We start from the raw sequence: 12,859 nt of genomic DNA on the forward strand, positions 1-12,859 counted from the left end.
ATTACTGAGTGAACAATGAACCCGTGTACATTATCTCAGTTTTTCCCCCCTCTTTTTGCACTAGTTATTTAATTTAACTTTTACATATACATATTGTAATTTATAGTTTTTATCATTATGTACTGCTGCCACAAAACAGCAAATTTCACGGCATATGCTAGTGATGTTAAACCTAATTCTGATTCTGCCTGTCCAAGAACAGATCGCCTGATGTGATAGCACCAAGGAATTTAAAATTACTGACCTTCCTCTATTCCAATCTCCTTATGAGGACTGGGGCATGTCTTCTTCCTCCTGTAGTTGACAATCAGCTCTTCAGTTTTGCTGATGTTAAAAGTTGTTGTTGTTGCACCATTCAACCAGATTTTTAATCTTCTAATGTGCTGATTCATCATTTGGCCAACAACAGTGGTGTCGTCAGCCAGCTTAAATATGGCATTGGAGCTGTACTTAGCCTCATGGCCTTAGGTGTAAAACGAGTAGAGCAGGGGTTTACGTGCACAGCCTTGTGCTGTACCTATGCTGACAATGATTCTGGAGGCGAGACTGTTGTCAATCGAAACTGACTGGGGTTTACAACTGAGGATAAAGAGGATCCAAGCGATAGTGATAGACCAAAGCTATGTAATGTTTGAAATTTAATGCAGAAAATTATGAGGTGGTGTTCTTCAGGAAGGACAAGAAAAGGCAGTGTGGTACAATTTTAAAATGTTTTCAGAGGAGTGAGATCTGTGTGGTGGTGGGGTGAGAGAATTTAATGGAACAGAAGCTGCTTCTTTGTGCTCAACCACACCACCGCCCCCCCCTCAACTTCCCTGCAATTAAATTTCCAGTTTTTACCTTTCACCTTTAACTCGTGACCTCTGGTTGTAGTCCCACCCAACCTGCTTGTATTTACCCTATCTATACCCCTCATAATTTTGTATACCTTTATAAAATCTCCCTTCAGGCTTCTATGTTAGACCATAAGACAAAGGAGCAGAAGTCGGCCATTCGGCCCATCGAGTCTGCTGTGCCATTTTATCATGAGCTGATCCATTCTCCCATTTAGTCCCACTCCCCCGCCTTCTCACCATAACCTTTGATGCCCTGGCTACTCAGATACCTATCAATCTCTGCCTTAAATACACCCAATGACTTGGCCTCCACTGCTGCCCGTGGCAACAAATTCCATAGATTCACCACCCTCTGACTAAAAAAATTTCTTCGCGTTTCTGTTCTGAATGGGCGCCCTTCAATCCTTAAGTCATGCCCTCTCGTACTAGACTCCCCCCATCATGGGAAACAACTTTGCCACATCCACTCAGTCCATGCTTTTCAACATTCGAAATGTTTCTATGAGGTCTCCCCTCATTCTTCTAAACTCCAAGGAATACAGTCCAAGAGCGGACAAACGTTCCTCATATGTTAACCCTCTCATTCCCAGAATCATTCTAGTGAATCTTCTCTGTACCCTCTCCAACGTCAGCACATCCTTTCTTAAATAAGGAGACCAAAACTGCCCACAGTACTCCAAGTGAGGTCTCACCAGCGCCTTATAGAGCCGCAACATCACATCCCTGCTCCTATACTCTATTCCTCTAGAGATGAATGCCAACATTGCATTCGCCTTCTTCACCACCGACTCAACCTGGAGGTTAACCTTAAGGGTATCCTGTACGAGGACTCCCAAGTCCCGTTGCATCTCAGAACTTTGAATTCTCTCGCCATTTAAATAATAGTCTGCCCATTTATTTCTTCTGCTAAAGTGCATAACCATACACTTTCCAACATTGTATTACATTTGCCCCTTCTTTGCCCATTCTTCCAATCTATCCAAGTCTCTCTGCAGACTCTCCGTTTCCTCAGCACTACCGGCCCCTCCACCTATCTTTGTATCGTCAGCAAACTTAGCCACAAAGCCATCTATTCCATAATCCAAATCGTTGATGTACAATATAAAAAGAAGTGGCTCCAGCACTGATCCCCGTGGAACACCACTGGTAACCGGCAGCCAACAGAATAGGATCCCTTTATTCCCACTCTCTGTTTCCCGCCAATCAGCCAACGCTCTATCCACATATGTAACTTTCCCGTAATTCCATGGGCTCTTATCTTGTTAAGTAGCCTCATGTGTGGCACCTTGTCAAAGGCCTTCTGAAAATCCAAATATACAACATCCACTGCATCTCCCTTGTCTAGCTTACTTGTAATTTCCTCAAAAAATTGTAATAGGTTTGTCAGGCAGGATTTTCCTTTAAGGAATCCATGCTGAGTTCTGCCTATCTTGTCATATGCCTCCAGGTACTCTGTAACCTCATCCTTGACAATTGACTCCAACAACTTCCCATCCACCAATGGCGAGCTAACAGGTCTATAATTTCCTTTTTGCCCCCTTCTTAAATAGCGGAGTGACATTTGCAATCTTCCAGTCCTCCGGAACCATGCCAGAATCTATCTATGTTCCAAGGAATAAAGTTCTAACCTATTCAAACTTTCCTTATAACTCGGGTCCTCCAGACCCAGCAACAACCTTGTAAATTTTCTCTGTACTCTTTCAACTTTATTTACATCTTTCCTATAGGCAGGTCACCAAAACTGCACACAGTACTCCAAATTAGGCCTCAATGATGTCTTGTACAACTTCAACATAACATCTCATCTCCTGTACTCAATACTTTGATTTTATGTCTTTTAGTCTTTTGAAGGCCAGTATGCCAAAAGCTTTCTGTATGACCCTATCTACCTATGACACCATTTTCAACGAATTATGGACCTATATTCCCAGATCCCTGGGCCCTTACCGTTTACCGTGTAAGACTCGCGCTGGTTGGTCCCCCTGAAGTGCAACACCTTACACTTTTCTGCATTAAATTCCATCTACCATTTTTCAGCCCATCGTCCAGCTGGTCCAGATCCAGCTGCAAGCCATGATGGCCTTCCTCGCTGTCCAGTACACTCCCAATCTTGGTGTCATCTGCAAATTTGTTAAATCCAGTTAACTACATATCATCCCGTTTATTGATATAGATGACAAACAACAATAGACCAAGCACTAATTCCTATGACAATTCAGCAGCCACAGGCTTCCAGTCAGAGATGCAAACATCCACTCTCTGGCTTCTTCCAAAGCCAACGTCTAATCTGATTTACCACTTCATCTTGAATGCCAAGTGACTGAACCTTCTTGACCAACCTCCCAACCTTGCCTTCGTCCACTTTCCTAGTAACTTCCTTGAAATACTCTTAAGATTTGTTAGACGTGACTTAAACACAGGAAGCCTAGTTGCCTATCCTTAATCAGTCCATGTCTATCCAAATATTTGTGTATCCGATCCCTCAGAACACCCTCCAGTAAATTTCCCACTACTGATGTCAGGCTCACTCGCCTATAATTTGCTGGTTTATTTTTAGAGGCTTTCTTGAATAGCGGAGCAACATTGGCTATCCTCCAATCCTCTGGTATCTCACCTGTTGCTAAGGATAATTTACCTATCTCTGCTAGGGCGTTGGCAACTTCGGCACTTGCCTCCCACGGTTCGAGGGAATGCCTTGTCAGGCCCTGAGGATTTAGCCACCTAGATTTGTCTCAGGACACCAAACATCTCTTCCTCTGCAATCTGTACAGGGCCCATGAAGTTGATGCTGCTTTGCCTCATTTCTGCAGACTCTGTGTTTTCTCCTGAGTAAATACAGATGCAAAAAATTTATTGAAGATCTCCCTCATCTGTTTTGGCTCCACACATGGATTACCGTTCTGATTTTCCAGAGGACCAATTTAGTCGCTTGCAATCGTTTTGCTCTTAACGTAACTCCTTCACCTTATCTGCTAGAGCAACTTCATGCTTTCTTTTAGCCCTCCTGATTTCTTTTTTAAGTGTTCCTTTGCATAGAGTGGATGAGGAGAGGATGTTTTCTATGTTGGGAGCCTCTAAGACCGGAGGACACAGCCTCAGAATAGAGGGATGTCCTTTTAGAATGGATATGAGGAGGAATTTCTTTAGCCAGAGAGTGGTGAATCTGTGGAATTCTTTGCCACAGGCAGTTGTGGAGGCCAAGTCCTTATGTATATTTAAATAAAAGGTTGATAGATTTTTGATCGGTTTTCCCAGACCCTGGCACCCAGGAGATAACATACCATCTGGGAATCTCATAGAACCTCTTTTCTGTTCCCCTAATGAACGAATCCCCTATCACCACAACTCGCCTCTTCTGTCTACCCCCCACTTCCCTTCTGGGTCACTGAGCCACAGTCCTGATACTGAGACTTTCCTCTGCTAGGCCATTCCCTTGCCCTTGCCCTTTGCCCCCAACAGTTTCCACAGAGATACACCTGTTGAGGGGGAGGGCCAGGGGGTAGTCTGCACCAGCTGTTTAACCACTTTCCCCTTCCTGACTCTCTCCCAATTTCTTGTGTCCTGCACCTTGAGTGTAACTCCCTCCCATATATGTCCTATTTATCACCCCCTCAGCCTGCCGAATGATCCTGAGTTCATCCAGCTCCAACTCCTTAATGTGAAGTGCAGCTGGGTGCACTTGTAGGTGAAGTCATCAGGGACACTGGAGGTCTCCTTGCCTTCCAACATCCTGCAAGAGGAGCATTCAACTATCCTGCTTGGCATCTCTACTGTCCTAACTGTGCAAATATGAAGAAGAAAGAACAATAAAATATGAGGGAGAAAAAAAAACTGCCTACAGCTGGAGATCGGAGCCACTCAAGTTCACCAATGGAGAAAAAAAAGGCAGCACCTCACTCTAGCTCTGTGCACTCCGACAATCACCCCTCTGCTTGCCCCTGTCTTTCTTTAATTTGTTCTTGCCAGTCAATCCCATCCTGAAGGCTGATTGAGCACTGCTCCTAGCTCCAAACTGGCGCAAGTTGTTGCCTGTTTTTTTGACTCTGCTGGTGAACCTGAGTGAACTATGACTTCTCAGACTCTGACCCTTTTGATTGGGCACTGCCCAAAAACAAAACAAAAGTTCTTATTTTATCAAAGGAGGTATGATTGTCTCCAAAATAAAGAAAAAGTCCAAACTCATTAAAAAATTATTGATGACAGTAAATAAGGAGATAGTATTTCCTAAGGCAGCATGGTTTAAAAACAAAGGCGGTTGTAGAGAACCAACAATAATTTGAATACCTGTTTAACACAATATATTATGACTTGAAAGAGTGGTGGAACCAAATAAAACTGTAACATAAGTATTTGAAGTGAAGTAATATATGACTGCAGAAATGCTGGGGCTGTTTGATTAATTGTCCTGCCTAGCCAGCAAATGACAGAGCCACAATGGATGAAATGCTATCCTTCTGTACAACATCTTTTCTATGTACCAATTGACAACAGAGAAGTCAAATGTTTAGATCTCATTAAGGTAACTTACAAAAGTTGAATGTTAAACTATAAAACACAACCGAATTTCATTTTTAATTTCCTTCAATTCTATCCAGTCTAGATTCTGCTGTATAGTCCTGACCTCTCTGGTTGATCTCTAATTCTTGAGGGCAGATGGATTGGTGACTAATGCTAATTAAACATAAAATTTTGAATAGAAATTCCTCCTTGATTTTAAATAACTGCTTCTCTTAATTTGACTTGTCTAAGTAAAGCCTGTTTTAATCACGGAAAGCCCAATTTAACGTTCCATCTCACACATCTCTTGGGTCTAATATTTCAAAGTCTTCCAATGACACTAAAGTGGTAAGAGTATGAATATGCAAAGAGGCTTCAAGGTGAAATACAACGTTAGTAAGAAACATAGACATAGAAACAAGAAAACCTACAGCACAATACAGGCCCTTTGGCCCACAAAGTTGTGCCGAACATGTCCCTACCTTAGAAATTACTAGACTTACCCATAGCCCTCTACTTTTCTAAGCTCCATGTACCTATCCAAAAGTCTCTTAGAAGACCCCATCATATCCGCCTCCACCACTATTGCCGGCAGCCCATTCCATGCACTCGCCACTCTCTGAGTAAAAAACTTAGCCCTGACATCTCCTCTGTACCTACTCCCCAGCACCTTAAACCTGTGTCCTCTTGTGGCAATCATTTCAGCCCTGGGAAAAAGATTCTGACTATCCACACAATCAATGCCACTCGTCTTATACACCTCTATCAGGTCACCTCTCATTCTCCATCGCTCCAAGGAGAAAATGCAAGATCATCCACTTTGGAAGGAATAATAGAAGAGCAGATTATTATTTAAATGGTGAAAGATTGCAATATGCTGTTGTGCAGAGGGACTTGGGAATGCTTTTCTATGAATCGCAAAAAAGTTGGCTTGCAGGTACAACAGGTTATTAAGAAGACAAACAGAATGGTGGCCTTCATTGCTAGAGGGATTGAATTCAACAGCAGGGAGGTCATGCTGCAACTATGCAGGGTACTGGTGAGGCTGCACCTGGAGTACTGTGTGCAGTTCTGGTCTCCATACTGAGAAAGGATATTCTGGCTTTGGAGGCAGTGCAGAGGAGGTTCACCAGGTTGATTCCAGGGATGAAATGGTTAACCTATGAGTAGAGATTGAGTCGCCTGGGACTATACTCTGGAGTTCAGAAGAATGAGAGGGTATCTTATAGAAACATACAAAATTTTGAAAGGGGTAGATAAGATAGAAGTAGGAAAGTTGTTTCCAATGGTAAGTGAGACTAGAACTAGGGGACATTGCCTCAAGATTCAGGGGAGAAGATTTAGGACGGAGGTGAGAAACTATTTTTCCCAGAGAGTGGTGAATCTGTGGAATTCTCTGCCCAGGGAAGCAGTTGAGGCTTCTATACAGTTAGATAGATTTTTACATAGGGCAATTAAGGGTTATGGGAAAAAGGCAGGTAGATGGAGCTGAGTTTACGGACAGATCATCCATGATCTTATTGAATGGCAGGACAGGCTCGATGGGCCGGATGGACTACTCCTGCTCCTGTTTCTTATGTTCTTGTGTGACTGAGACGGATTGAGCAAGTGCACAAAAATGTAATAGATAGATGCAGTATAGCATATATTTATGTGAAGTTGTGGACTTTGGTAGACAGAACGGCAAGACAGAGGAGTATTGAAATAGTGTTTGATGGGGAGTGCTGATACACAGAATCGAGTGATCTTATATATTAGTTGCTAAAAGAATCATGAGGTATATAGCGAGTACTAAAGGAGGCAAGTGGAATATTGATCTTCATGGCAAAGGGATTTGAGTACAAGAGGAGAATGTCTTTATAGAGGTAAGACCATATGTAGAGTTAAGAAGAAACAGACTCTGGTCCACTAAGTTCACATCAGCCATTAGCCACCCATTTATATTAATCTCATTTTATTGTCCTGCATTCCAATCAACACTACCCAGATTCTAACACTCACCCTACACATTTTGGACAATTCTCAGTGGCCAATTAACTACCAATTCCCATGTCTTTGGGATGTTGGAGGAAACTGGGGAACTCGGAGGAAATCCACATGGATAAGGGAGAGCTTGCACAGGCCCAGATCAGGAATGAACCCGTGCCAGTGGAGCTGTTAGGCAGCAGCTCGACCAGCTGTTATGTGCCATCTATGTGCCATCTTCCTCTCAGTATCAGACAAAAGATATATTCCCATGAGTTTCTATAGTCAATAAAAGGAAATATATTGAAGTTGCTGAATATATTTAAGAAGGTGATAAATTTCTTCACTAAGTGGTATGAAGGAGATGGTGTAGATGAGGCACGAACATATTGAATGACTGAACAGAATCAAACTGCTGACAGACCTACTCCTGCTTTTTATGTTGTTGCTGAATTGTGTAATGTACCTAATTAATTCCAAATCCTATTACAAGTGACTAGCTTTGACTGGAGCCAAATAATTGGCATGATGTGTCTGTTTATTCACACGTTGGAGCACCTCTTACTCTCCCGTTGACAGCTGCATCATCCTCATGGCAAATTGTATTCACAGATCTGAGATATTCCTGATTTGTGGTTTTTCTATTACCTTGGATAAATTTAAATTATTGATAAATGAGAAGTCATTTCATCATTCAAATTGAGTTTAAGGCAATTTATTTTTATTACTTTTGATTTCAGCTTAATTGAACTATCACTTTAGTGTTTGGTACTAATTTGTTATTCTGTTCTTGAGCCAATTATGCACATTTGTCCATATATTCTCATTAATTAGAGAATATTATTCTTTAAATATTATCTAAAGTTTTCTTATGTACATAATGTTGCTTGCATTCTTCTCCCTCTGCAAATTGCAGAAATTCTATTCAAGTACTTGTTCAATTTTGTTCATTTCAAACATTTATAAGTATTTGGAAATGATAATTGGCTTTTAAAATATTAATTGTAATTATTTAATATGCAGAATAGTTATAGTGTAGAAGGAGGCAATCTATACCAGTTGCTTAAAACAGTGCACACAGGCGCACTTTGCTACCCGCTCACAACAGCCCGGTCATTTTTTTTTCTCCTTCAGATAATTACCCTCTTCCTTTAAAACACCATGTTTGAATCTGTCTCTACCTCAGTCCTTCACACTGGCTTTCAGACACTATTGTTCAGTTTTTTTCAGACAAAGAAGATGGAGAACCTGCACCACTCACACCCCCCTTTACATTGGTGGCGCAGCGGTGGAAAGTAAACAGTTTCAAAATCCTGTGAATGCACGTCACACACCTCTCATGGTCCTAGAACACATCCTACACAGTCATGAAAGTTCACCAACACTTCTACTTTCTGAGGAGGCTAGAGAGAACTGGACTTTACATCCATCCTCATATCTTTCAACAGATGTGTAGTAGAGAGATCACTGCTTGTTTTGGAAGGCGCACTGCAGCAGACAGTAAGGCTCCACATTAGAAAGTCAAAACTGTCCAATATATCACTGGCACCAGACTAACCGCCATCAAGGACATGTATACAGAAAAGGGCCAGTAACATCATCAGAATCCCACCTGCCCTGCTCCTGGACTGTTTGTCCCATTTACACGAGGAATGAGGCTATGTGGCATGCACCCCAGGACCACCAAATTCAAAAACAATTAGTTCCTTTCCCCAAGTAGTAAGGCTGATCAACACCTTCACCAACTAACTTCCTGTCAGCCATCTTGTGTATAACCTACTATCACTTTATGGACATACAGTCAATCTATGTGTTTAAGCTGTTTTATATTTTTGTATTTTTTTTATTATTGTGTTCTTTATCTTTTGTGTGCCTTTACACTTGTGCACCAGAAATAACATTAAACAATCCAGAATCTTGACTATTTCTTAAAGAGAAATGCACTGGTGCCCTGCTCAGTAGCATTGACAAACTGCAAACTCATTATTGTACTCTTGACTCTCCAGTCGGAACACTCCCCATACTTCAGCTCAAGCTGTGCACAGTTGGGCAAGGAACCTAGTAGGAAGACGGCTCTGTGGAGATGCAGTTATTTCTATCAGGGCAATGGGGCAGGGCAGGTGTTCATGTCAGATTCCTGGCACAGTATTGCATATCTACTGTATATTTAATACTTTAAGGGCCCCTTTGATCACTAATTCTATTCAGTGATCTATTTCTGAGTAAAGTTTCATGAGTGCTAAGGGAGGTTCCATTGTTTGAGTTTTGATTCTTTTCCATTTACCTTCATGTGTCCCTAATTTGTGACTCCTTCCACCAATGGGAGCAAATTACCTCTCTGTTTATGCCTGACCTAATTTTAAATACCTCTAGCAGATTCTCTCACAGCCTACTGCTTATCAAGCAGAACAACCCCAACTTCACTAGGTAAAATGATGTGTTCCTGCAATGCCCATTCGGTGTAAAACCCAGAGACAAAAAAAAAGACTAGATGCTGGAATTTAGCGCAAAAAAAAACAAAACAAAACTGCCGGAGGAACACAATCACATTTATTCTCAATCACTAATGTCACCTGAGATTCATTCTTTTTTGTGCCAGCAGTACAGTGCAAAGAAATAAAACTACTATAAATTGCAAACCTGGAAAAATAATGAGGTTTTGTTTTCGGGTTAATGGACCATTCAGAAATCTGAAGGCAGAGAGGAAGAAGCTATTTCTGAATTGTTGAGTGTGGGTCTTCAGGCTTCCCGTACCTCCTTCCTGATGGTAGCAGTGTGAAGCGGGCATGTCGTGGGTGACACCTTGAGGCAGCACCCTTTGGAGATGCTCTTATGGTGGGGAGGATTGTGTCTGTGATGGAACTGACTGAGTCTATAACTTCCTGAAGCCACTTGCAATCCTGTGACTGCGTACCAGATTGTGATGCAACCACTCTCCACTATACATCTATAGAAACTTGTAAGAGTCTTTGGTGATGTACTGAATCTCCTCAAATTCTTAACAAAGAAGCTGCTGGAGTGCCTTTGTGATTGCATCAATGAGTGGGGTCCAGGACAGATCCTCAGATTTTGATACCTAGGAACTGGAAGCTGCTTATCCTTTCCACCACCTCAGTGAGGACTCGTGCGTGTTCTCCCGATGTCTTAAGTCCGCAATCAGTACTAGGTCTTGCTGACACCGAGCGAGAGGTTGTGCAGTAATTTATCAGCTGATTATTTAGCCAGCTGATTTATCTCACTCCCGCCTGCCTCCTCATCGCTGTCTGAGATTCTCCCAATAACAGTGGTGTCATCAGCAAATTTATAAATGGTGCTTAGCCACACAGTCATGAATGCAGAGAGAATAGAGCAGAGGGGTAAGTGTGCACCCCTGAGTTGCATCTGTGTTGATTGTCAGCAAGGATTCAAAGGTTCATTTATTATTAAAGTATGCAACTCTAGGGCTATGGGTAACCCTAGGTAATTTCTAAAGTAAGTACATGTTCGGCACAGCATAGTGGGCCAAAGGGCCTGTATTGTGCTGTAGGTTTTCTATGTTTCTATGAAATTCTTCTCCAGATAGCCATGAAACCAAGGGGAGAAAAAGAACCGCAACAGGATTATCCGCCAAATCCCCCTTCCCCCACCCAAAAGACACAAATAAAAACGCAACAGGAACATTGAGGAGGAGATGTTATTACCAATTCATACTGATTGTAGTTTCCCTATATGGAAGTAGAAGATCCAGTTGCAGAGAGAGTCACAGAGGCCCAGGTTTTGAAGCGGGTCAGGCTGCGTCTGCAGAGGGATATGGGCAGTTGATGCTTCAGCTAAGGACCAGGCCCAGTCCAAACTGAAGGTTCTTGACCTGAAATGTCGACTGTTTGCCTATACAGCTGCTGCCTGACGGGGCTGTGTTCCTCCAGTAGTATGTCTTTGTTGTGTACAACCTCAGTCACCTGGTTAACAGGTAATATACATACTGAAGTTGTCATATGTTAAAACACAATTGTCTTGTCCACGTGCAGAGAAATAGCACTTTACAGTGGACAGTTTGTGTATGGGGGAGGGAAAATTACAATAATATCTTTAATTTTTGAGTCACATGAACTTGTGTATGTGAATTAAGTATAATTAGATTAGCAGCTTATTTAATCGAGCCTTTGGTTTCAGCACGGTGAAGAGTATATGCAGAATATTGTGTGTTTCTTTCTTCCACAAGTGGCTGATGTCAGCATTGGGCAGGTTGAAAGCTTTGCGTTAACAATTGCAATCTCTGCTGCAGGGATCGAATCATCGGAGTTGCACTTGTGGTCGATATGGCAACACACGCATGGGATCAAAGCACGTTAAGCAGTGTACTCTAATATTGTTACATCAGAATGAGGTTAATCCACAGACTAGCAACTGCACTGTTTTTGCACGTTTCAGTGAACATATTTATACATAAATAGTGCTAATCATGGCGGTTATTTAATTTGATATTGCAGGGTGTAATGTGATTTGCACTCCAGAGGGACAGAGCAGCAGATGTGACCTATTATTATTATGGCAGGAATTAGTTTAATATAGGCTTATTCTGATTATTGGAATGCAAATATCTATTTGTGTGCTTGCTGCTTCTACTTAAGTGTGCATGTAATTCTTCTGGATGCCTTAGTTCTACTTGTGTCGCTCTTATTAACATGATTGACTGTATCTCTCCTTGCATTTTGCAAATGAGTTCTGAAATTGTTTAAATACAGGAAAGTCTTGGTGTGGTGCTACATCAAAGCACATAACCATTGGAAGCAGGAGGAGGACATTCAGTCCCTCGTGTCTCTAAGCCACTATCTTAGCACTAGCTACAGATAGCATGTTACCACGAGGAAATCTGCAGATGCTGGAAATTCAAGCAACACACACAAAATGCTGATGGAACGCAGCAGGCCAGGCAGCATCTATAGGAAGAAGTATAGTCAATGTTTCGGGCCGAGACCCATTCGGCCCAAAACATCGACTGTACTTCTTCCTACAAATAGCATACATCAAAGTTGCTGGTGAACGCAGCAGGCCAGGCAGCATCTATAGGAAGAAGTATAGTCAATGTTTCGGGCCGAGACCCACTCGGCCCAAAACGTCGACTGTACTTCTTCCTACAAATAGCATGTTTTTGCTTTTAATGTCATTTTTAAAAACGTATCGATCCCTCTGAATGTGTCGAGTGACTGAACCTCCAGAGCCCTCTTGAGTAGAGACTACCAGAGATACACTTGGAAAATTTAAGTTTTCGTTATGAGAGGTGGACATTGACACGCTGCCTTCCTCACCACCACATGCTTATTTTTATCCATGTCACCATAGGTATAGGAGCAGAATTAGGCCATTTGGCCCATTGAGTCTGCTCTGCTATTTCATCATGGCCGATCCATTTTCCAGATAACTATTTTCATGAGTTCTTAATTCCTTCCATCTATATCTTCATCTTCCAGCAACACACATCAAAGTTGCTGGTGAACGCAGCAGGCCAGGCAGCATCTCTAGGAAGAGGTGCAGTCGACGTTTCAGGCCGAGACCCTTCGTCAGGATTAACTGAAGGAAGA

The 12,859-nt window shown here is 42.1% G+C and overlaps 1 protein-coding gene across 3 annotated transcripts in view; it reads left to right on the top strand.

Annotated features, from left to right (window-relative positions):
* fam110b (family with sequence similarity 110 member B) overlaps positions 1-12,859 on the top strand; it is a 185,017-nt gene that overhangs the window by 64,711 nt on the left and 107,447 nt on the right. The window lies entirely within an intron of this gene.

Source organism: Mobula hypostoma, chromosome 1, assembly GCF_963921235.1.
Source record: "Mobula hypostoma chromosome 1, sMobHyp1.1, whole genome shotgun sequence".
In the NCBI taxonomy this organism is placed as follows: Eukaryota; Metazoa; Chordata; class Chondrichthyes; order Myliobatiformes; family Myliobatidae; genus Mobula; species Mobula hypostoma.